The sequence below is a fragment of the Lemur catta genome, chromosome 12, assembly GCF_020740605.2.
Source record: "Lemur catta isolate mLemCat1 chromosome 12, mLemCat1.pri, whole genome shotgun sequence".
Lineage (NCBI taxonomy): Eukaryota > Metazoa > Chordata > Mammalia > Primates > Lemuridae > Lemur > Lemur catta.
In genome coordinates, this window is record NC_059139.1 from 39829677 (window position 1) to 39853809 (window position 24133).

Consider the following 24133-nt stretch of genomic DNA (forward strand, 5'->3'; position numbering starts at 1 on the left):
ATCTTCAAGCTCAGATATTCTTTCCTCAGCCCTGTCCAGTCTACCAGGGAGCCCTTCAAAGGCATTCTTCATATCTGTTACAGTGTTTTTGATCTTTAGCACTTTTTGGTTCTTTCTTAGAATTGCCATCTCTCAGATGGCTTACATTGGCCATCTGTTCTTGTATGCTGTCTACTTTATCCATTAGAGCCCTTAGCATATTAATCATAACTTTTAAATTTCCAGTCTTACAATTCAGTATCTTTGCCCTATCTGAGTCTGGTTCTAATATTTGCTGTCTGTGCAAACTGGGTTTTTTGCCTTTTAGTATATCTCATAATTCTTTCTGATAGCCAGACATTGATATACATTATCAAAGGCTTGCTATAAAAAGGCCTTTGATAATATGGTACAAGGTATGAGGGGAAGGGAACCACTTTGTAGTGCTCTGAGTAGGTGTGAGTCGTTTAATGAGCCTGTACCTCCGGATTGTGAACTTCAAAAGTGCTTCTCAGTTCCCCCTTTCAGTGGGACAAGAGGGCTGGAGCGGGCTAGAGTTGGGTGTTTCCCTCCCCTCTGGTCCGTTAGGGCTCTGATAAAACTCCAGCGGGTTAGATTCTGGATAAGTGATTTCTCTTGAAGGCAGACCTTGTAAAGAAGAAAAGAATGCTCTGGCATATTTCCAAATGGCCCCTCTGTCTCTCCTTCTGCCAGAAGCACAAAAGAGTTTTTTGTCTGATATTTACTGTGAGAACGCGGTTGAGCTCCTGGAGCTAAAATTCACAGAACTGCGGAGACTCCAGATGACAGGTCCCTCTGGAGTTTTATCTCTCAGATGTGTCCACACAGAGCCTCTAGCAATTCATTGGTTAAGTTCAGATTTCCCTACCTGAACACTGGTTCCTGTGGAGGTTTGTGCTAGGGGTTTTTGCTCAGGCAAGCCATAATTCTCGGCATTTGCCTGTCAGTCTCTCCAATTTGGGGGACAGTGATGTGACCTGTTATCCCACCTCTCTGATGGATGTAAGAAGAGTTATTTATTTTTTTCAGTTTGTCCATCCAGTTAGGATGGAGTGGCAATTTCCGGCTTCTTAGGTGCCAGATCAGAAACAGGCATTTTTTGATCCAACTTCTTCTTTTTTGTTTTGAGACAGTTGCCCAGGCTAGAATGCAGTGGTATCATCATCATAGCTTATTGTAACCTCAAACTCCTGGGCTCAAGAGATCCTCCTGACTCAGTCTCCCAAGTAGCTGGGACTTCAGGCTCACACCACCATATCTGGCTGATTTTTTTCTACTTTTTGTAGAGATGGGGTCTCATGTTGCGCAGGCTGATCTTGTACTCCTGGCCTCAAGCCTTGGCCTCCCAAAGTGCTAGGACTACAGGCATGATCCAACCTTGAACTGACAAATTGCCAAACATTGACTGTTGATATTGGTGCAGAATGTGGTTATAATGATCTTTAGGTTGTTAAAACATCCTAGACTTAAGGGAAAAATGGTGAACAATAATAAACTTAGGACCACATATACCATCAGTATCAGATAATAGCTATATTCAAGAATTCTTATTTTGTTTGCTTCCAGAAAGAACAAAGGGCTCTCAGCATATAAACCTCAGGGCAAAGGTTTTGCAACATTTTTCTTTAATCATAAAAGGAAATTTTGCATGGGAACAGCATTTTATATATATATTTAAAAACAATGTTTATAATTCCAATCTGAGCAACAATGCTAAAAGAAGGCAGGGCAGGGGTTACTATTAACTTTTTACATTAAAAATTTTAAAACACAGAGTTGAAAGAGGTAAAATGATTTATTGCAAGACTAATTACTAGTAAGCTGTATTACTGGTACTAGAATCTGCAATGTTTTCTTTTTAAAAACATGTTTATTTTTAAGTAATCCATATCTCTTCAGCTTCTGTGCTCTCTTGTATGTAATAGCTTGCACCTGTGAGTCTTTGGAGGCTGCCCAAGAGCTACTGGAGCTGCTTTGCTTGAATGCACAGAGAGATGGAAATGTTTGGATTTTAGATCTCCTGAGATGGTTCCCAGTCAATGAGTAGGGCAAGGAGTGCAGCCCGGCTCTCTTGCCTAAGTCAGGACAAACTGATATATAATTTATACTCCAGAGCTCCTTGTGGGATCAGGTTCATGCTTGGACTTTTTCTATAATCACAACCTTGTTTGGTTTCTTTCAGTTCCAAGTCCCCCAGCCTTTTCTGTTTATTCTTAGGAGCACTTCCTTAATGAATCATTTGCACATAAATCCTCATTCATCTCAGGGTTGGTTTTTTTCTAGAATGCAGCCAAAGAAATTAACTAAGGAAGCTGAGAAATAGAAAGTTTAAATATTTTTAAGGGCACAAATTCCATAAATGAGGGAGACAGACATAAAAGCTAACTAAAGCACCATCATTTTTTTGTTCTTTCAGTTGGTTCCTGTTGTCTTCTAACTAGAGACTGCAACATCAGTGTTGAAGTTTTTACTTTGCCACAAATTTACTTAACCTCTTTGAGTCTGTTTCTTTATCTGTATACAGACAGTCCACAATTCTTCAGCTTGTGAATTTTCCACTTTTCAATGGTGCTGAAAGGGATATGCATCTAGTACGGTCCTTGACATACAAAGAGTTTACGTTTAGATAAACCCATCTTTAATTGAAATTACAAGAGGCTGGAAACACATTTTGACTTATGGAATTTTTAAGATGGGTTTATTGGGATGTAGCCTCACCATAAATTGAGGAACATCTGTACTGGGAGATAATTGTAACTGCCCAGAATCTTGTATGTAGGTATTGATTTATTGGATCATGACAATAGAGAAATATTTTGTAAACTATAAAACACTCAAACAGTGGTTCCCAAAGTGTAAAAGTAAATAAAATGTAGATTCCCAGGCTCTAAAGAACCTCCTCCCAACTCCATAGATTTTTATTCAGTAGGTACAATGGAGTTGGGAAACTTTAATCTTTAATAAGCATCTTAGGCGATTCAGCCGAAGAGTGTTCAAGGTATACACTTTGGGAAACATTGAACTATACATGGTGAGTTGATACCATCATCATTATCACCTACATAGAATAGTCTTCATTTACTTCTGACTTCACTGTGTAAAATCTAATCTTTTGTTATTAATCTTATTAATTCTTTTTCCCTATTATTTTCCCTTTATTTCCTAGCTGGTACTAGCAAATTTTTTATAATTTACCAGAAGCAAGCAAAACAAAACAAAACAAATCCAACAGGCAGACTAAGCAAGCATATCAGAAAACATGTGAAAATGACCTGAAGGAAATATTTAAAAATTAAGTTTGAGTATTCTTCCTATAGATATGTGCTCACTAATTACTCATTGATATTAAAAAATTTAGTGAAAAAAACTTTGGCAGTTTAAAAAATGACTTCAGCTAAAGCATTCATAAAGTCATGAACATAATTAGCCACACAAGAGTTATATAAGAAACATGCAAAGTTTAAAGCAATTACAATCCCTGGGCTTTGGATTTTGTCTTTTTGAAGACATTTCCCTTAAAGCTTATTATTATAGTCATAAATGTTGTTTCAGTTCACAATGGACTGCATATGGTGGTCCCAATAGATTATATAACCTACTCCATTACATAGCTCCATTATAAACTTGTATGACTTGTGTAAGTTCATAGACACTGATGTTATCAATTAGATACAAAATTACAAGGCTATCATTACTGATTTGTTCTTCTTGTTTTTATGTATGCTAAAGAAAAGTATATTCCTCTTTAGCTGATTTCAGTTGTGTATCAGAATATCAAAATACTATCTAAAGTGTTTTAAGTGTCTAATTGTAACGTTTAAAATAAACACAGGTATCTTTTTTTTTTTGAGACAGAGTCTCACTCTGTTGCCCGGGCTAGAGTGAGTGCCGTGGCGTCAGCCTAGCTCACAGCAACCTCAGATTCCTGGGCTTAAGCAATCCTACTGCCTCAGCCTCCCGAGTAGCTGGGACTACAGGCATGCGCCACTATGCCCGGCTAATTTTTTCTATATAGATTTTTAGTTGGCCATATAATTTCTTTCTATTTTTAGTAGAGACAGGGTCTCGCTCTTGCTCAGGCTGGTCTTGAACTCCTGACCTTGAGCGATCCACCCGCCTCGGCCTCCCGGAGTGCTAGGATTACAGGCATGAGCCACCGTGCCCGGCCAACACAGGTATCTTAGTTTGGAATTTTTCCTCAGTTTCTGGGTACTGCTTTATAGAGAACATATATTTTTAGTTTCTGACATTTGCATACCTCCTAACATTTCTTGTTATTCTTTACATGGAAGAAAAAAAACACACTCTAATGCAATGGAAAAATACATTGTTTACTATATTTTTCTAATAATTGCTGAGAAACTCCATTTGTTAGTGATAAAAAGATATAGTTTCCTCACTCAACTCTATTCTACTTAAAGTGGGAATAAAATGGTTGAAATCTTCACAATCTGAGGCACTGGTTCTCCAGCTATGCTAGTTAATAATTATTGCAGGCAGCTGCAATGCATTTCAAATACCAGTGTTCCCAGCAACTATGCTCTGAAAGATGAGCATTGTTGATTTAGCTGCTTATAGCTCATTTCTCATGGCTTTTGCCAAGTTTTGTAAGCTTTCAATCACATTTTAAGGACAAACTAGTAATTACTTATGTTAGACTTCTTCCATAGATATTTCAGAGTCTGGCAGTTTTATTATATTTTACAAACTAAAATATTTTCTTATTTCTAGATGACAAGTAATGGCTAATACCTTTCTATAAAGTACTATTCAAGCTGAACAACAAACTTATTTCTTTCATTGTTTCCAAATCCTCTCTCTCCCTCCCTTGGTTTCTTTATGTCTTGAGATGTCTCTGTTATAAGCTTCAAACTAAAGCTCTCCAATCTCAAAGTGATATACAGACCATGGAACTTTACTTCCATATCAAGAAGAAAGAGCATGGAGAAATACCTAGAAATACAAAGATAGAAAATAATATTAATAATATATTGGTGACAACGTAATTTCTTATTCCCTAGGAACTTCTAACTGTTGACACCGAGGCTGCTTTTTCTGAAATTTGCCAGATTGAGATAACTGACTAATTATATCCCTAAAGAGAACTCTGCTTGTTGAATGTACAACGGTGCGCAAGAATTGGTCAATGCCTACACAGCAGCTGTCAAGTAAGTGCAATGCAAACCTTATTTTGCCTTTCTTTTTTGTTTATTAGAAGCTCTAGGAATAAGAAAACCACAGAATCGATACCAGTCTAGTACTGCACACTTCATTTTGAATTGCCTTGCAGGGCTGTTGATTAAAGTCACAAAGCAAAATCCCTATGTATTAATAGAAAAATTAAAACATACCATTTGACTTTATCACCTAGGCCACATCCTCCCAGTTGAATGTCCTTGAGCATATCCAAGGTGATCTAGTCCAAAAACTTGGTGCTTCTTGGTAATATAATAACACTTTCACAAGACTTGGAGAATACAACTCCTTTATTCCTGTTTCTGTTAGTTAAAAATGTGTATATAAGGCACGAGCATCTTGAAAATATCATGTTTGTCATAAAAACATATATATATGTACACTGTCTTCAAAGGAAAGGTTATAAAATATTATGTGTACAGAAGGGTAAAATATGCAGAAGCTAAATTACATAGAAAGGAGCACCACAGTGAAAACAGGGAGACAGGAAACCAGGCGAGAGATGATAGTGACTAGAACTAAGGTGTTGTCAATAGACAGGTACTGAAGTGAGTAGATTCAAGATACATGTTGTAGCCAAGAGAAATTGCTAATTATTTTAATGTAGGTGATAGGGAAAAGATTCCTGGTTTGGGAACTGGGAAAACTACCTAGGCAACAAAACACTTTGGATGTTATCCATCTATAATCTCTGAAGAAATAATTTCATTTTGTAGATTACTTTTATTCTACCAAAGAACCTGTGAAGTTGTCTAGCAGGCTATGGGCCGTTCACTGAAGAATGGTGTAGTGACAGTGTAGTAGGTAGCACCACTGGGCTTAGAGACCTGGAGATTCAGCTACGTGACCTCAGTGAAGCCACCTAGCCACTCATGGCCTTTGTTTCCTTATCTGTAAAACAGGTCGATAATAACTTCTCTACAACGTTCTTGTGAGGGTCAAAGGAGATAATGCTTGAAAAAAGTGCCTTTTGGTGGAAGTCAGTTATCCTTGTGTATTGCTTAACATGATGTCCTATCTAAATAAATTGTAGTGTTAGGCTGATTTTCACTATTCTAAACATTTTATTGACAATAATTGGTACTAGTCTATATATTAATATACATGTAAAATATATATTAATTATGTAATTATATATATACACAAATACGTGTGTGTATGTGTGTACACACAAACAAAACCAAAACCAAAAAGTGAGAACATGAAATTCAACCAGGGCATTCTTTTTTGACATATGCTGATGAAAAGTTTAGCACCAGCTAAGGAATGTGGTGGCAAAGATAGTATCTCTTTTTCAAACTTATTTATTCTTCTCAATACTGGAATGGTCACGAAATGCCTAAGGCACTGTAGTTGCTATCTCTAGAGCAGAAGATCAATTTTATGATTTTTTTTCCCCTCTGGAGTCTGTCCAAAGAGAAAGACAAAGGCCTCAGTTGAACCGCATTTTCCACACTGACATGCACATTTATTTGAACCGGTAGCACTATTTGAATAAGACTCAGAAGAGAGTGAAAGCAGCATGAGGCTACTTGATTGATGTTTTCAGTTAGAAGGGTTTTTTCCTGCTCTGTTTATCTCCTATAGCATCATGTTAGTGACTTTCCTTTGGTACTTTCCACTGCCATTGTGATATGTTTGTGTGTGCATGTATATCCAATATATGCTATAGTACATATATTGCATGCTTTAAGTTCTAACTAACCTTTCTGTAATATTCCAGCACCCCATTTATAATGGAGAGTCAAATTTGTTTCAGATGAATGAAAGAATTAATGATTGCATGGATGACCAAAAAAATGGGTAAAATGTTTAGGCAAAATTCTAGCCCCTTGGAAGAAAAGAATTAATTTGATAATTTTATGGCAGGCAGATTTATGTAAACATTCCCTTTCTTTAAATGTTGTTCAGAAAACATTTTATAGTGTTCATATTCATTTATTTATTCAATAAATATTTTTGGGCATCTACTACAGCCAAAGTATTAAATATTGAGAATACAATAGTAAAAATAAAAACAATTCATTTTATCACAGTGTTATCCTCCAAGTCATGTCCTGGGACTTAACATATGGATTAATTAATATCTGATTTCCAAAATAATATAATCAGAAGTAACTTTTACTTGGCTGCTGTTTAAAAATGTACTCTAAACCCCCTCCCATGACTAATCCTTCAGGTTGGGGGCCTAGTTTGATATTTTCATAGTCAACTGGAACTTGTAATATTGACTCACGAGTATGAAGGTTTTACAGAGACTATTAAAATAGAGGAAATAAACTGATTTTGTTTTCAAACTCTGTAAACATTACTGAATTCCATACAAAGCTGTGGATGTAACATATAAAACAACCCATACCATTTCCTTGTCTCCCATCCTATCTAGATGACTTTGAAGGGTAGTATATTAGGTGGAATATGCTTTACTGGGTGTTTGAAAGAATATACTCTGTATTTTCCTGAAACAGTGAGGTCACAATGGTTTAGCATTAATGAGGATTTAAAATGGGCACAGATATATCATTTCTGAAACCTTTCTCTAATAGACCATAAAATGAAAAGCTATTTCTCTGAGATGGCTGGGAGGAGTTAGAGATGTGAAGAGTCTAATTGGTAGTATGGTAAGCAATTTATCATAATCTCTCTGACCTGATGGGAATTTTCCCTAATAAGAATATTTTTTAGCTTTTTAAACTTTCATTATGTCTTCATAACACATTATAACAGATCAAATATTTTGAAAAAATATATGAACCAAAAGTTCAGGCAGAAATAGACCAAAAAGACTGTATTATCTGAAATCAAGATGTGCATAAGTGGTGAAGAAGGAAAAGAAGAATGATATATTGAAAATACCTTGGAACTTGAGGGTCAGAAAACATGAATTTATGTACTGGCTTAGCCACTGGTCTAATCACATAAAAATCTCTATGCCTCTGTTATTTTACCTATTCATAAACCTGTGACACCTCATTCATTCACTGTGTAGTATCTCAGTGTTGCTGCAAGATCAAAGGGGATAATTGGATGTGAAGCTTCACAGAGCTTATAATTGTATATACTTTCAAGAAGTTTGGCACAGTGCAGAAGTTCAAAGAATGGGATGGAGTTTTCTAGGATGAAGCTATGCGTTGACATGTGTCCTCTCACAGTTTATATACTGAAGTCCTAACCTCCAACATATGTGGCCTTATTGGCACATAGGGTCATTGCAGATGTAATTAGTTAAGATGAGGTCATACTGGAGTCGAGTGGGCCCTGATCCAGTATGAACTGTTGTCCTTATAAAAGGGGAAATGTGGACACAGACACAAGGTAGGCATTACAATGAGATAGGCAGAATAAGGCCACCTACAAGCCCAGGAGAGCAGCTGGGAACAGAACCTTTCCATACAGCCTCCAGAAGAAATCAACCCTGTTGACAGCTTGATTTCAGACTTCTAGCTTCCAGAACTGTGAGACAATTTCTATTGTTTAAATAACCTCATTAGTGGAGCTTTGTTATGGCATAACTAGCAAAGTAATACAGGTGGGAAAGTTCAAGCCAGTCCACAGGCTGAGGAAAGTAACCAAAGAACTGGAAGAAACAGAAGATGCAAGGGGGGTGTGTGCGCACGTGTGGTGAGAGCACAGTGTAACAGTACATTCCTGAGGCAGGCTGGGGGGCTAAGAATGACAGCTTAGGGTTGGAGACTTTTTTTTTAAGCCAATATGAAGAAAGCTTCTTTCTCAAATTAGAGTTAAGGAAAAGTACAAAACTGTTATGCAAAAGTCAATACTCTGTCACTTTCTTGCTAATTTTCATTCTTTTGAGAGTTTTGTCCTGTTGCCTCCATTAAATTACAAGTCTTCTGAGGAGACAGTATCATTAGATTTCATTTAATTTTCCTTATCATTTTCATACAGTGCCTGAACCTCAGGGATGATTACTAAATAATATTGACTGACTTCAATGTTTTGAACACGATACAATAGTTAAAGCTGTTCCATACCCATTTCTGCTTGAGGTGTGTAACAATAAAATAGTAAAAGCAGCAATCATGTAAGAATAACAGTATAGGAAGACAGATTCACAGATACAAAGAAAAGAACTTTTTAGTTTTCCTATCCACTGGTATATTTTACGGAAAAATTTAAAAAAATAATGAGTGTCTCAGAGATAATTCCTTTGTCCAACTATTCATGTTGCATATGACTTCCCATGTGGCTTCAGTGGGGGCACCATTTCTTATTTTTTTTGACATAGGAAGTAAACAATAAATTTGCCTCTATATCTCACCATGATTATTTCAAGCAGAAGGACAGAGACAGGTATAGTAGGCCAATGATTGCTGGTTACTTAAATTACTATTCTGTGCAAAATAACAAAAAAGGTGATAGTTTCTCCCCTGAGGACACTCCCATCACTGGCAGTAGGTCCATCTCAGCACTGTTGACTGTCATCAGTAATGAAAAGTGGCTGCCCCAGTTATGTGTGGCAATTCCAAGCTAAGCAGTATATCGAATGATGCATTTGTTTCCCATCAAGGCACCTGGCACAGCAGTCTAGAAAGTTAGAGTGTGTTATTCCCTCATACATCAAAGTCTGCTTGCCAGTGTTATATTTATTGACCTGTCCAACTCCTTTTCCATGATTGATCACTTTTGCCACCCAAAGGTTTTCCCTGTTGCCCTGCCATAGCAAAGTTCTCAACAACACTGGAAAATTAAAAGTCCCCCTTACTCTCTCCCTGGGAAAATCCTTAATTTCACAGGAACAAGAGACAGCCAGGACTGTGACAGATGCTGCTTTTACTCCTCAACATCCATTCCCTTCTCCTCTATTACCAAAGGAAACTCCTATTTATCTTTAGGTTGCAACATACCCACCTTCTCATTGAATTTCCCAGGTTTAGTAGATTTGTGATCTAATTCTGGCCAAAATAATATAGGCAGTGCTCCATTGACTGGAGTTTATGTATATATAAATAATAATAAAAAAACTATTGTTTTCCTCATAAAAACGGACAAACCTTCCAGCATTTACCTTTGCCCTTCACTGGCATGTAAGCATGTTATATTGTAGTGAAATAACAAAGTTGATGAAACTCTTTAAACTCACTGATGCTTAGGGCCCTTATGCATTTCTAGGAGCCAAACTACCAGCTCTGGACTAGTTACCTTTGAACTTCTTGAGAAAAATTGCTCCCTGTTACATTTAAGTCAGTGGCATTTAGATTTCCTGCTATAGAGAGATAAGTGCAATCCTAAATGGGTTCACAGATCTAGAGTATAGGTGCAACCATGCCAGAATAGCTGGGCTCTGTAATGATATTTTGTAACAGAAAGAGCAGTGACTTTCTACCAATCAAGTTCAAGATTAAAATACTCTATTTTCAGAGGCATAACTTGCAGACTTTGAATTGCTAAAAATTGTAAATGTAAAGCAAATAGGTCTATTTTTTTTCTCTTTCCTTTTACAATAGAATATGTTGCAAAAATATGACATCTTAATAATGATAACAGATATCTTCAGGTCTTACCTACCTTCAGCATGATGCTAACACCGTATGTTTGGGCTTCTTTCCCTGCAGGGCCAAAGTCAGGTTCTGGCTATAATTGAATCCTCAGAGAGGTTCATCTTGATACAGTCCATAGTGTAACAGGGAAGAGAGAGGGAGAGAAAAAAGAAAGAAGAGTCTGGCAATATACTGTTGACTTTCCCAGTTTCAGAAATTCAAACTAACAACTCTCTCTTAGAAACACACGGAGATAGATATATACATATATGCACAATATGTAAAAGTTTTTTTCTTATAACATATGTATTGATAAACAAGGTCCTGCTATCCATTTTGTTACTGAATTACATCCCTGAAAGCAAAATTAATTATAGATTAATTACAGTGCGGATCATGCAAGTATATGGATCATTAACTCTGTATAATTTAGAGATGATGATCTTCATCTAATATTCTTTTTAAGAATGATGGAAAATGATCTTTATTCAATTTTGAAAGAATGCTCTAGCCAAGCAGTTACTGGAAAATTATATATTAATGATAAGGAAGTATAACCAACTAGATGCAGACTCTTTGACTGATAAATCTCTGGAACTTAAACCTGCTGGAGAAAGTAATCACTTACAAATTATTTATACTGCACATCTCTTACTTCCTATTGACAACTATAGTCACCCATATAGATACAAATAAAAATTATTCAAAAGAACAATAAACACTGTGAAAGAAGCACAAAACTCTACAAAATATACAATAACATAATTTGTTGATTTTAATTATGTCCTCCTAGGAGTTTTACTTTCCCATAAGGACTGTAGACAAAATTATGAAGTAAGTAAAATCGCCCTTGATTGCTCCCAGTCCTCCCCTGCTTGAGCTGTTGTCTCATTTTCTGCTTCCCTCACATATTCAAAGGCTGCAATCTAATCTACCCCACACCCATCTTTGACACCTGCTCTCAAATTCTTTCTTCCTATTAAGGTAAAAAATGGTGGATAATGTTTAAAACCTTCCTCCTCCTCTGCATACTTGAATGTTAAGAATGACTAAGATCTGGTGGAATGGGGGAAAGGTATTCCAGCTAAGGACCCTGAAGTGGTCCCAACTCCACCACAAACTTAAATAACCCCTTTAAATATAAGGGAATACCTTTTGTTAGCATAATACTTATTCTACTCTGAGAGAGATTAAAATAGAGATTTTATTCAATGTCCATAACAAATACTTATCATCTGTTCTGGGTACTTATTTTTATATGACAAGCTTTCTTCAAACATAGAAGTTAAAAACCATTTGTTATCACTTCTTATGGTTCTGTGGTTGACACCTGGGTGATCTATCGTGGGGACTCTCATGCAGTTGTAGTCAAATGGAGGCCAAGCCTGGAGTTATCCAAAAGCTTAACTGGGCTACATGTCAAAAGTGGGTCACTAATATGGCTGGTGATTGCCAACTGTCCCTTGGGCTTGGGAGCCCAGGTAGGTGTGTTGACTGAAGAACTTACGTATGTCCTCTCCACGTACCTTGAGTTCCCATAGCCGCATGGCTTGTTTGCAAAAAGAGCATCCCAACAATGAGTATTCCAAGAGATCCACAAAGAAGCTGCAAAGTTTAGCCTTTTTAAAGACTTAGAAGTCACAGAATGCCACTTCTGCCACATTTTATTGGTCAAATAGCTCATACGCAAGACAGGTTATTAGACTCTATCTTTTAATGTGGGAGTAGCAAGATCACACCAAGGTGAGCATACGTGATGAAATATATTTTTAGGTCAACCTTAGGAAAATATAGTCTTCTACATCCGGTATGATAAGAGTGCTTATTACTTTGTAATATCCATTCTCTCCTTCATTTAAAGTATGAATTCTCAGAGTTATAACTGGGCCCATAGCTATTTCTCTAAAGACAGTTCACGCACGCTCTCTTCTGTCCCTGTCTCTTCTATTTTTAGCTAATTGTAGCCATGAGCCTAAGTGGCAGACAAGGAATGTGAATGGAAGTGATACGTGCACCTTCCAGACTCTTTCTTAAAGTGAAGCTGCTTGCTTTTCATTGACTTCTTACCCTATTTCTACTTGCTTAGAAATGAAGAAGATCAGAGCAACCATGCAAGCTCCGTTTTAATGATGGTGGAGTCTCTACCTACCAGCCCTGAGCTTTGCATCTTGGAATTGGTCTGTAAGATAAAAACAACAATGTAAGTATTCCATTCTATACTCTGCCTATACCAACCCTAATCATCCCACCCCCAAACATAACATGTATCTATTTTGATTAACCCATTATATTTACAGCTATCTTCATTATAGCAGCTTATGTCACCCCGAGATATGTCACCTCCATATACCATTTCCCAAGTCTCTGGACTAATTATGGACACCATCAGATGGCAACTTTACTACTTTATGCTAGAATCCAGTAAGGTAGGAGATGGTGCTATAGTGGGTAATAGGCTACATTGCTAGACTATAAAGTAAATAACCTGTATGGTTATTCTTAAAATAAGAATGAACTTACTGTATTATCAGTAATCCTTCCTTTTTATACAAATAACTAATAACTTAAAAAAATTATTATTCATACAGTTTTCCCAGAGGATATAGGTGAGTATGATTGGTGTTGGCAGGAAGAGAATGGAGAGAAAAAAATGGGAATTCATTTCTATAATTCTTCAAATTGAAAGCAAGTTTAATTTCATGAACTAAAAGCTATCATTTTATTTCAACTCTAAGACATTAATACTGCTATTTCTGTTCACAAATTTTTGAAACAAATTTTTTGTATGCATTTTCCTACAATTAAAATTTTCTTTAATAATGTTAAGAGAATATGTTCTGTACTTGACTTGCAAAAATTTCACCTGTGTTTTAATTTTTCTCCACACGACTTTTAATCTTTTTTGTCAAGGATATTAGGAAGAGAAAGGCTTTCTTGATGCCACTGTTAATTGAAAAAAAAATCTGTTTATTTTTTAACTGCAAAAAGAAGCCATATAATTTTTCAGAAAAGAGATTAGTGATAAATGTGTTTCCTTAGTTTAGAGATACCAGCCTCAATTTTAAGTAGGTCATGTAAGCTATACATATTTCACTGTAAAATTAGAATTAAAAAAGAGGGAATTTCAGGAGAACTGATGGAGTCCTTAGACTTTTGAGTATACAAAACAAATCAATAAGGAAAGAAAATTGTATGCATTCTGTTCTATACTCTCTATTTATCTCTATTAACACACACACACACTAAATTATATATATTTACTGCAAGTGTGTAACACAGATGAGTTCAGATTAAAGAGGTGAGGCCAAATGACCCAGCCACAGTGTGAGGGCACTTAAAAGTTACAAAACAAAGGGCATGGATTGAGGGAAGGTTGAAAATGTGGAGCTAATTTTGTGATCAATCTATCCTTCATCTTCTTTTACCTTCTCCTTTCTAACAAACACTATGAGGGGTTGGGACACTTTTCTGTTTCCAAGGTTTCATTCTTGCTTCACTGAAGTTGGTTCTCTAATACTTTTTCCAAGCAGGGTACATGGAAATTGTATTCCCTCTGGGAATAAATTTTATGGGGCACATATTTTTTTTCCTTGAGGAATTAATAGGTATTGATCCATTATTTCCTAGCATTTTTTTTTTCATTTTCATTTTTTTTTTTTTCTTTTTGAGACAGTCTCACTTCTGTTGCCCGGGCTAGAGTGCCGTGGCGTCAGCCTAGCTCACAGCAAGCGATCCTCCTGCCTCAGCCTCCCGAGTAGCTGGGACTACAGGCATGCACCACCATGCCCGGCTAATTTTTTCTCTCTATATATATTTTTTTAGCTGTGCCGATCATTTCTTTCTATTTTCAGTAGAGACGGGGTCTCGCTGTTGCTCAGGCTGGTCTGGAACTCCTGACCTCGAACGATCCGCCCACCTCGGCCTCCCAGAGTGCTAGGATTACAGGCGTGAGCCACCGCGCCCGGCCCTTACCTAGCATTTTTAATCACTGTAGTACTCATAAATACTTCAAGTTCTGAGAGCTTTAGAGCAGGAATCAAGCTATTTCTACAAATAGAGTTCAGCGTCTATAGATTGCTAAAGGCAAAATTTGTTAATCCTCTACCTTTTTCCTAATAGCCATATAGCTCAAATAAAATTCTTATAAGTCAACATTTTTACTCATTTTTTAATAAAATCACTTGCTGTTAAAGATTTATTCTCAAATTCTTTTTTTTTTTTTTTTTTGAGACAGAGTCTCACTCTGTTGCCCGGGCTAGAGTGAGTGCCGTGGCGTCAGCCTAGCTCACAGCAACCTCAAACTCCTGGGCTTAAGCGATCCTCCTGCCTCAGCCTCCCGAGTAGCTGGGACTACAGGCATGCGCCACCATGCCCGGCTAATTTTTTCTATATATATTTTTAGTTGGCCAGATAATTTTTTTATTTCTATTTTTAGTAAAGACAGGGTCTCGCTCAGGCTGGTCTCGAACTCCTGACCTCAAGCAATCCACCCGCCTTGGCCTCCCAGAGGGCTAGGATTACAGGCATGAGCCACCACGCCCGGCCTAAATTCTTAATTTTTTAAGCTGAACACTCAATTTTAGAAAGATGATACTTAGTACTTCAAAGAGGAATAAAGTTGTCCCTGACACATAGGAAAACAGAAACCAAAATACTTCACCTCTAGTATTCTTTTCTGTTCTCCTCAAATTTCTATTTGAAATGAAGTGTGTCATAGGAATGGCTGTTATAAATTTCTCTTCTTCTATCTTCACTGTCACAGTAAATTTGTTCTCTTCTGAAATTTGGAGGTTTATAGTATCCTAGAAAGTAAGCGGTCCTAGATATTCATTGTTGCAGTCCCAGACGAGTTGCTGATGTATCAGCTGTCTCATTGCGTGGTTATTCTTTCCTTTCGCAGTCTATTAACTTGCCGTCCCAGGCCCCGCAATCTGTAGCTAACTAGAGAGGACACTGCATGTGCAGGGATTTATCTCTTTAAGCTCGGTATGTAGTTCAAAATCTGTTCAGTAGAATTTCCTTTTGCAATTCAACTTTTCTTTATCTAATCATCTCGGAGGGGAGGAATTGACTGAGACTCACGTTACATTTTTAATTTTTTTATTCTTCATCAACATGCTTTTCCACCCATCTATTGACTAGTTTTAAGAATAAAAAAGTGTGTTTGTTTTCCCTTTGCTCCTTCCCTGCCATTGAAAACCATTTTCTGTTCCCTGGTTTCTGCTAGAGAGTCGAGTCAGTATTAGAAAGTTTACATTGGTACTGCTGCACACCAACTCTGCCCTCTCCTAGTCCCTATTATCCTTTAGAGGAGTTAAAAGCACACTGTTAAGTTTCAGGCTGAACTGGTGCTTGCATTCAGTCAAAATTTTAGAAGTTTATTATATTTTATCAACCTTAACAATTGAAACACTTCCCTGTAACCACAAGATATGTCTACTTTAAGCAATTACCAATCTAGATATTGAAGTTTGCTGAAGTTTTCTCAAATCTGTGTCTAAAATTTTTGTTCTTATTCTATACAGTTTAGCTTCCTGAAAAATAAAACATTTAAAGTATCAGGGGAAGAATAATTATTTTTTAGTAACAATGAAACATCATGGGAAAAAACATTCACTTGACATGAATTTGTCTTCAATGAATTTGTAAAGCTAATCTCTTTTCTTTGCATAGGAGTAGCAGATTGCTACTATTATTAAAGTGAATACGTCTTCCTACATTAAAAGAATTATTATATAATCTCTGGCTACATTTTTCAAGAATTTATCTTATAGTTGCAAACTAAAATGAAAATGTTTTCAATTCAGTAAGATAAAACATAGAAAATGTGTACTAAGGCAAAAATACTCATAAAAATGATGCAAGTCTACTAATTCAGGGCAAATGGACAAGTGATTTGGTAGACACCATGTCCTGTGCCTGCATTCCACTGTCAGGAATTCCAATCACAGTCCTCAAAATAATCCCAATGCCCTGTAGTGACAGTCACAGCCTGATAACTTCCTTGCACCATTATCTAAAGTAGAAACTGTAAATACCCCACCCTATCAACTCCCAATGGAGCAGAAAGCTCAGCTCAACACTGTAACACTGTGCATTGAAGGAAGAAATGTTCTTTTTAATTGCAGCAACTAAAATGGTTACCTTTTCTCAAAGCTAAACTAACGACAATATGATAAGGTGTCGTGTTATATTATTGCCAATTATTCCTAGCATTAGTGAAAATGCCAGGCAAGAGCTGAGAATCCTGGTTTCACTTTTTTACAGGCCAAAAGCCGCCTGCTTTAGTCATTTTCATCCTTTATCAGTTACCCACAAAACCAATGGTCTTGAAATGTCAAATGGCTGTTTCAAGCATGGAAGAGATTTAAGACCTAGGAAAAGATAATTGTGGCTTTTGGATATACATATCTCAGTAGTGCATTTAGCTTAGGAAAGAACCAGTTTTTATTCATGAGAGTAACTCTGAAACATGGTATTCATTGTGTGTCTATGTTATTCTTTGGAAGTTGAGTATCTGTTCAAACAGCACAGTTGCAAATGATAGAAGTACCTGGGATTGGTGACATAAATTGGTATCTTCTTATGATTAATGTGTTACATAGACATTGTCACTAATCTTGTATTACTGAAAGCTTTTTCAGCAAAACCACTTGCACTGTCTTTCAGGAAGAAATATTAATTCAATTTGGTTATACGTCCTTAATAAATTCCTAGATTGCCCCAGCAAGAGGCTGAAATTGTTTAGTAATATGGAATACAAATAGATTAATGAATAATTCTTTGGTGGCAAATCTGACATCTCTACCTTGGCTCAGGTCTTCTTATTTGTCAAATAAGAAGGAAAAATTATATTGAGACTTCTGTCAATGACTTTTATGAAAATGAAAAAATCAAAAACAAAAGCCAAAACTAGAGAACTGCTCATGGATACAGAGAAAATCCTCATCTTACAGATAAAATATCTACCAAATATTAGTTCTTTTAGAAATATTTTATTTACTTTTTAAATATTTTAATTCTTGTTAAAACTGTTAGTCACAGAGGATTTCAGACAGGCCTATAACTTCTGTCATCATTGTTTTTCATACATACTTTTTTAGACCTAAGTTACCATAGCTCAAGCCTAGATTTATGTACAGGTCAGAAAAGGCTCTCATTTATGTGTAGAGCCTTGAGAGATTCTGTAACAATATCCTAACAAAAAACTGTTTGGCCAAGGGTTGCAAAGTAGTTTGCACCTTGGTAGTTTGGCCATTTCTGAACACCTGAAAATTTATATTAGACAAATTATTTTAAAATCATAGTTATATTTGGGAGGGTAATTATGAGCCACCTTAAAGACTAAGTGTATAATTTGAAACAGAAACCTTTTTGATAGATGGGTGGGGCACAGGCAATGTATGTAACCTAAACATTTTTACCCCCATAACATGTGGAAATAAAAAAAGAAACCTTTTTTAATTCCTCCTGTGACATTTTCTGTAACCTAAGTGTTTAACAACTGTTCCTCAAAGGTAAGTGGAATTGAACATATTAGCTTATTTAGCTCCTCTTATTTTTCCTTTTCTTCAACACCATTATTGAACAATTATTACATGAGTTCTAGGAATACAACAGTGAATAAAACAGATAATAAGAGAAAAAATGAGCAATACACAGGTAACCAAATATCACTGGGAATTTCAGATACAGAAAATACAAGGTATTACATAAAACAAGGTAGTGGAGTGTACACAAATTTTGGGGAGGATATGCTTCTCTGAAAAAGTATCATTCAAGCAAGGACCTGAATGATGAGAAGGAGGCAGCCATGCAAAGATCTGTGTTCCAGGCAGAGGGAATAGCAAATGCAAAAAACCAAAACAACAGCAGCAACAAAACACCCTTTGATTTAAGGTTAAATTAGACATAAACTCCTTCTATGATAGCAACATCTATATAACATGAGCCAAATAAAATTGCATAAGAAGCTGAAGGTCAAACTGATCTCCACCCTCCCTTCCCCACCGTATTAAGAAGCCAAGAGGGGAGGAAACATGGTATTAGGAGAAATCTGATTTGCAGATTCACACAGTAGTTTTAATGTATTGATTGAAAAGTCAGGTTGTTCTTCTCATTACTTTAGGATTTTGCTCTAGTCTTGATATCTTTCCAAATCTGTCATTGTCTGACTTTAAAAATGAAAACTCTGGAGGATTCAACATCATTAATATATTGAGTTATTAAACAGGCACAGTGTTCCTTTTCAGTTAAAATAAAGCATTTATGTTAATTTGGAAGAACTCTTTGACACTGACTTCACTGTGTAAATAATAGATCTACGTCTCAAGAAAGCAGTATTCCTCTGTTGACATTTGCCTCTCAACAGCTCTTGATCCAAGACCAAAAGAAATGGAATTGTGTAGATTTAATTACATGTTATAGCAGCAATCAATGCCTCCACTATTATTCCCCAAGGACTTAAAGGCCCAAGTTTCTTTTCTCTGAATTTATTGGAACTAAGATTTATACATTCCTGTAGTTAAAATGATTTGGGACTTCAACAGGGATAAAATAAAAGTTAGAATAATACTCAATAGCTTCATAATTAAACTCTCTGCTGACCGAGATATCCTTTCAAACTTGCATACTAGTGTTTGTCCAAGATAAAACTCCCAATGGCATAACTAGGTGTTTCTAAACTCAATTTCTGAATGTATTTTTAACTGGTGGCTAAAAAAATTAAGGACTGTATTATTCAAAAGAAATCTAAAAACCAGTTTGAAAACAATGTAAATGTCCTAGGTGAATATTTTGAAGGAAAACTGATGATTACACTGAGTACACAAAAGTAAAAATCTTATTTCCAAAGAAATATCATAATTTCAAAAATACTTATAAAAATGAAGGAATAGAATTTATTCTACATTTTTTTCTAAATGAATGAGGAATTTTTAAAAGCAATATTTCCCTTCATTCTATTTACTTTTTCATAAATTTCAACTCTACCAGTAAATTTCATGTAACCAGTTCCAAATACACTCTCTCCTAAAAACAGAATAGTTTCAAGCTAAAGGGAAAAAAATGATACTCAAAGGAAAGAGTTGCGGATAAAAGAAAAATTTAAGGGAAGCTTACCAGTTTTTTTCCTTTCTTCCTTCTCTAGGAAAGAGGAGGATTAAAAGAAGGTGAAATGTTTCACTCTTAAAAGTGTTGCATTAGCTTGCAGTTTCAATGTGAGTCCAACTATAATTTTTCTGGTAAAACTTTTCTTAATATTGAAACGTAGAACATAAGAGTATGAATCATTGTGAAAAGTTAGATGGACTTAACAGATATGCTAGAGGTATTTTTACATTAAATTAAGGAAAGATTAATGCTTAGAGATTTTAGAGCTAAAGTTGATCTTTAGGACTGAGCACAGGGCCAAAAATCTACTTATTAGTCTAAAGGGATGTGTATCAGATAAGGTTGGCCACATAAAGAGAGTATGTCTGCTCCATCCTGGGAGTTGGTGGGGGAAGGTTGAATGTTGCCAAAGAAGTAATTTTGATTTTGAAGCCACTCATATAATATTCTGACAGTGACTTCAAAGAAAATTTTTGAAAGTTTCCAAGGAGAAAGAGGGTACTATATTTAATATTAAAAGGTGCTCTATAAACTGAGTACCCTAAGAGTAAGTCAGTCAATATTCTTTGAGCTTTTAAAAAATATTGACCTGGTCAGAAAGGAATTTTCTCCCTTGGCCTCATTGTAATAATGGAAGTATTCCACTGATGCAGTAGGTGTGACTTCTGTGCTGACATTGGAGTTTGCACAAGCCTGTGAGCTTTAATCTTTTAATAATCACTAAAACAGCACGGTACTGGTACAAGAACAGAGACACAGACCAATGGAATAGAACTGAGAACCCAGATATAAAACCATCCTCATATTGCCATCTAATCTTTGACAAAGCAGACAAAAACATATACTTGGGGAAAGAATCCTTATTTAATAAATAGTGCTGGGAAAACTGGATAGCCACATGGAGAAGACTGAAACCGGATTCGCACCAGTCACCTCTCACAAAAACCAAATCATGGTGGATAACAGACTTCAACCTAAGGTGTGAAATTTTTCTAGAATTCTAGAAGAAAATGTGGGAAAACTCTTATAGACATTGGCCTAGGCAAAAAATTTATGAAGAAGACTCCAAAGGCAATCACAGCAACAATAAACATAAATAAATGGGAACTGATCAAATTAAAAAGCTTCTGCACAGCCAAAGAAACTATCACAAGAGCAAACAGACAATCTACAGAACGGGAGAAAATATTCACATGTTACACATTCAATAAAGGGCTGGTAACTAGAATCTATTTAGAACTCAGGAAAATCAGCAAGAAAAAAATCAAACAACCCTATCAAAAAGTGGGCAAAGGACATGAACAGAAAATTTTCAAAAGTAGACTAATGAAGATAGACTTATGAAAAATGGTTTATTTCTTGTTAAGCCATTTGTCTATGGCTAATGGGCTCAGCATTTTATCCATGATTATGGAGCAGCATAAATACATACATAAAATTAATTCTGTGGACTATTTCACATTTTGGGGCTCTAAACCAATTATAAAGTAAATGACCTGATTATACAAGTGACAGCAGTGACCACCATACTGCTTTAGATGGAAATTTCCCAAAAGAAAATTATGTAGGGGTTATCAATATTCTCCAGATTCATAATTTAGACTGTAGCTTATTGCTTTTAGTTAACAATGACTTAGGATGGCAGTTTAAGCTCATATGTTTGTTGCCAAAAAAACCCACCCTGATAGGACAGTTAATATTGTGAAATTCAAATAGTAGTAAAGTATGACAACTAGGATGTCAACACTGCTACAATCCACCAATCTTATCCACATACATGTTTTATTGTATTATTTTAATCTACAGAGTGTTCTAAAATCTGAAAATAGTCACAGAAAAATTTACATAGTATGTGTTTCTGACTGGGCTTAAAAAATCATCTCTCTCAAAACTGGGACTGCATTCTACACATAACATTAGGCTAGAACTGAATAGCATTCCTATTATAAAACATGCATTCTCCCTTTTGTATTAGTTCCCAACTACTCCTCATTTCTTCTTAACAGCTTGCCCAATTCATATATTTAGACTCCTATGGCCATTCCTCCTATTACCCATTTGGGAAGTCCTTAATTCCCATTTTATCATGTGTATACTCCAGTGTCCCAAGCCTTTGTCAGTTTTCCACCAGAGGGCACTCCATCCTCGCCTGTGTTCAATTATAGCCCAGAATATTAAAGGTACCCTTGGACCTCTAAAAGGTGAGTAATTGGGGTTCCAAGAGAAGCAGGCCAAAGAGTTTTCAAGTAGAAAAATGTCACCAGGTAAAAGCAAATGAAATTATGTAACGCAAAATGAATAGTATTTTATTGCCAGGCTTGACTTTTCCCCTGAAGTCCAAACATATATTCAACAACCTACTTGACATTTCCACTTGGAAATTTAACACATCCAGACTTAATACAGTGAAATAGAACATTTGTTACCTTTCTCCTAAGCCTGCTTCTCTTGCAGTCTCCATTTCAGTCACAAGTTCCATCATGTACCCAATCATTCAAGTCAAAGACTTGGAAATCTTCATGTCTTCCTTGATTCACCTCTTTACCTCAAATCACCCTTCTCCTCCCTCCATATAAAATATATCTATAAATCTCATTGATGGTAAATGGATTAAAGATATACATTGGAGACACCATCAAGGCTAAGCTACCATGATCTCTCACCTGAACTGCTCCATCGGTTTCCTAACTAGTACATTTGTTTCCATTTTTTGCCACCTAGAGCCCATTCTATATAATATTAGTTTTTCTGAAAGCATAAATCACAACCTACAACCTACAAGGCTGGATGCAATTTAGCACTGACCTATGTCTGCAGTACCATTTTCCTTTATTCAGAAAATTGTACACTCCATTCCAATCTTTCTGTTTTACAAAAGCTCCCTTTTTAATTTGCCGTTCTTTTTTCCTGGATATGCTTTCTATACACTCCTTAGTTATTTACAAAGTTCCCCCTGATCCTTGAGTTGTTAGGTTCAATATCCCCTCATCAGAGAGGCTTTCATTCATTATCCCAGCTACAGTGCACCTTTCCCCCGACCAGTGCAACTTCTGACCTCATGCACTTTCTATTGCTTTTTGCACATATAAGATAGTATGATATTTATGTGCTTCCATATATAATTACTAGCCATACCTTACAACTATAATATAAATTCCATGAGATCATAGACTTCATATGTCTGTTCACTTCTGTATTGTCCAAAGCTAGAACATTGTCAAGGACATACACCATGTTCATTAAAAATTTGTTGAATGTATAGCTTAAAGGATAAATCATAAGTGATATTTGAATTTGGAAAAAAACACAAAAGCCTAATAAAAATTATTTTAAGATGTAATTCCTTTTAAAAATTTAAAACATTAGTATTATGAATAAATAATTACTATTAAATATTTCCATCCATGACAGAGTAACAGAGCACAGATTTGTACCCCTCCAACCTTAAACAACTGAACAGTCAGAAAAACATATGAAAATAATGATTTTTCAAATAGTGGAGAACAATCACTGAGGACAATAATACCTAGGAGAAGAAAATACAATGAAATGAGCTCTAAGATTGCTCGGTTTACTGTTTGGAGAGTTTCCGGACCACAGCACAGGGAAGAGGATCTCAAACAGAGCCTGGCTCTTGCTTGAGTCGAGGAGACAGGGTTGAACATTCTGAGAAATCAAAGCTGCTAGAATTTGCAGGGAAGATTACTGGAGAGAAGAGAGGTGCACAGAGAGAGATCAAAGAGGCTGAAGATGGCTTCTGTAAAGTCTTCAGCTGAGTATTGATCAACACCTTCATGTGAGAAAACTACCCTCAGCTAGAGGAAAAAATATCACCAGAAAGGAGCAATCAGAACAATGTCTACAGCTCACTCAGAGCTAGCGACAGTTTGTGTTTCTACTAGTTAAAGTGAAAAAAAAAATCTGGTAATATACACGGCATCAAAAAGAGTACTCACAAAAACATTTCCTCTTAATAAGGAAAAATTAGCTCTAGGCTAATGGCTGCTCTGGTTCCACCTAACAAAGCAAAAAAAAAAAAAAAACACCTTAAAATGATCAAACTGTTTTCAAATCATTTCCCACAATAAAGTCTAAATATATTTCACTGATACAAAATATACAGGACTTAAAGTAACCTTCACAATGTCTGGCATCCGATAAAAATTAGCAGGTCTTCAAAGAAGCAGGAAAATAAGACTCAATAAGTAAGAAAATATCACTGAAATGGCAAAAATGATAGAATTAGGAAAAAAAACACTTGTGATATATACTATACACTCAAAAAGATACCAAAAATCACGAACATGTTAAACAGTGGCTTGGAAGAT

At 36.0% G+C, this 24133-nt stretch overlaps 2 long non-coding RNA genes across 4 annotated transcripts in view; one reads left to right on the forward strand and one right to left on the reverse strand.

The window, feature by feature from the left end:
- Positions 1-1733: 1733 nt before the first annotated feature.
- Positions 1734-15368, reverse strand: LOC123648040. Of its 2 annotated transcripts, XR_006738462.1 has the most exons (5): positions 15355-15368; positions 12762-12873; positions 10723-10816; positions 5352-5498; positions 1734-2312 (listed from the first exon to the last, which is right to left on the reverse strand). It is a non-coding gene; the product is annotated as an uncharacterized LOC123648040 (long non-coding RNA). The 2 variants fall into 2 exon arrangements; XR_006738463.1 differs by lacking the exon at positions 5352-5498 and having other exon boundaries at positions 1734-2279.
- Positions 5048-24133, forward strand: part of LOC123648041 — a 48753-nt gene continuing 29667 nt past the window's right edge. For both annotated transcript variants that reach the window (XR_006738465.1, XR_006738464.1), the window contains exons 1-2: positions 5048-5168; positions 12781-12894. This is a non-coding gene — a long non-coding RNA (uncharacterized LOC123648041). The remainder of the gene's footprint in view (positions 5169-12780; positions 12895-24133) is intronic.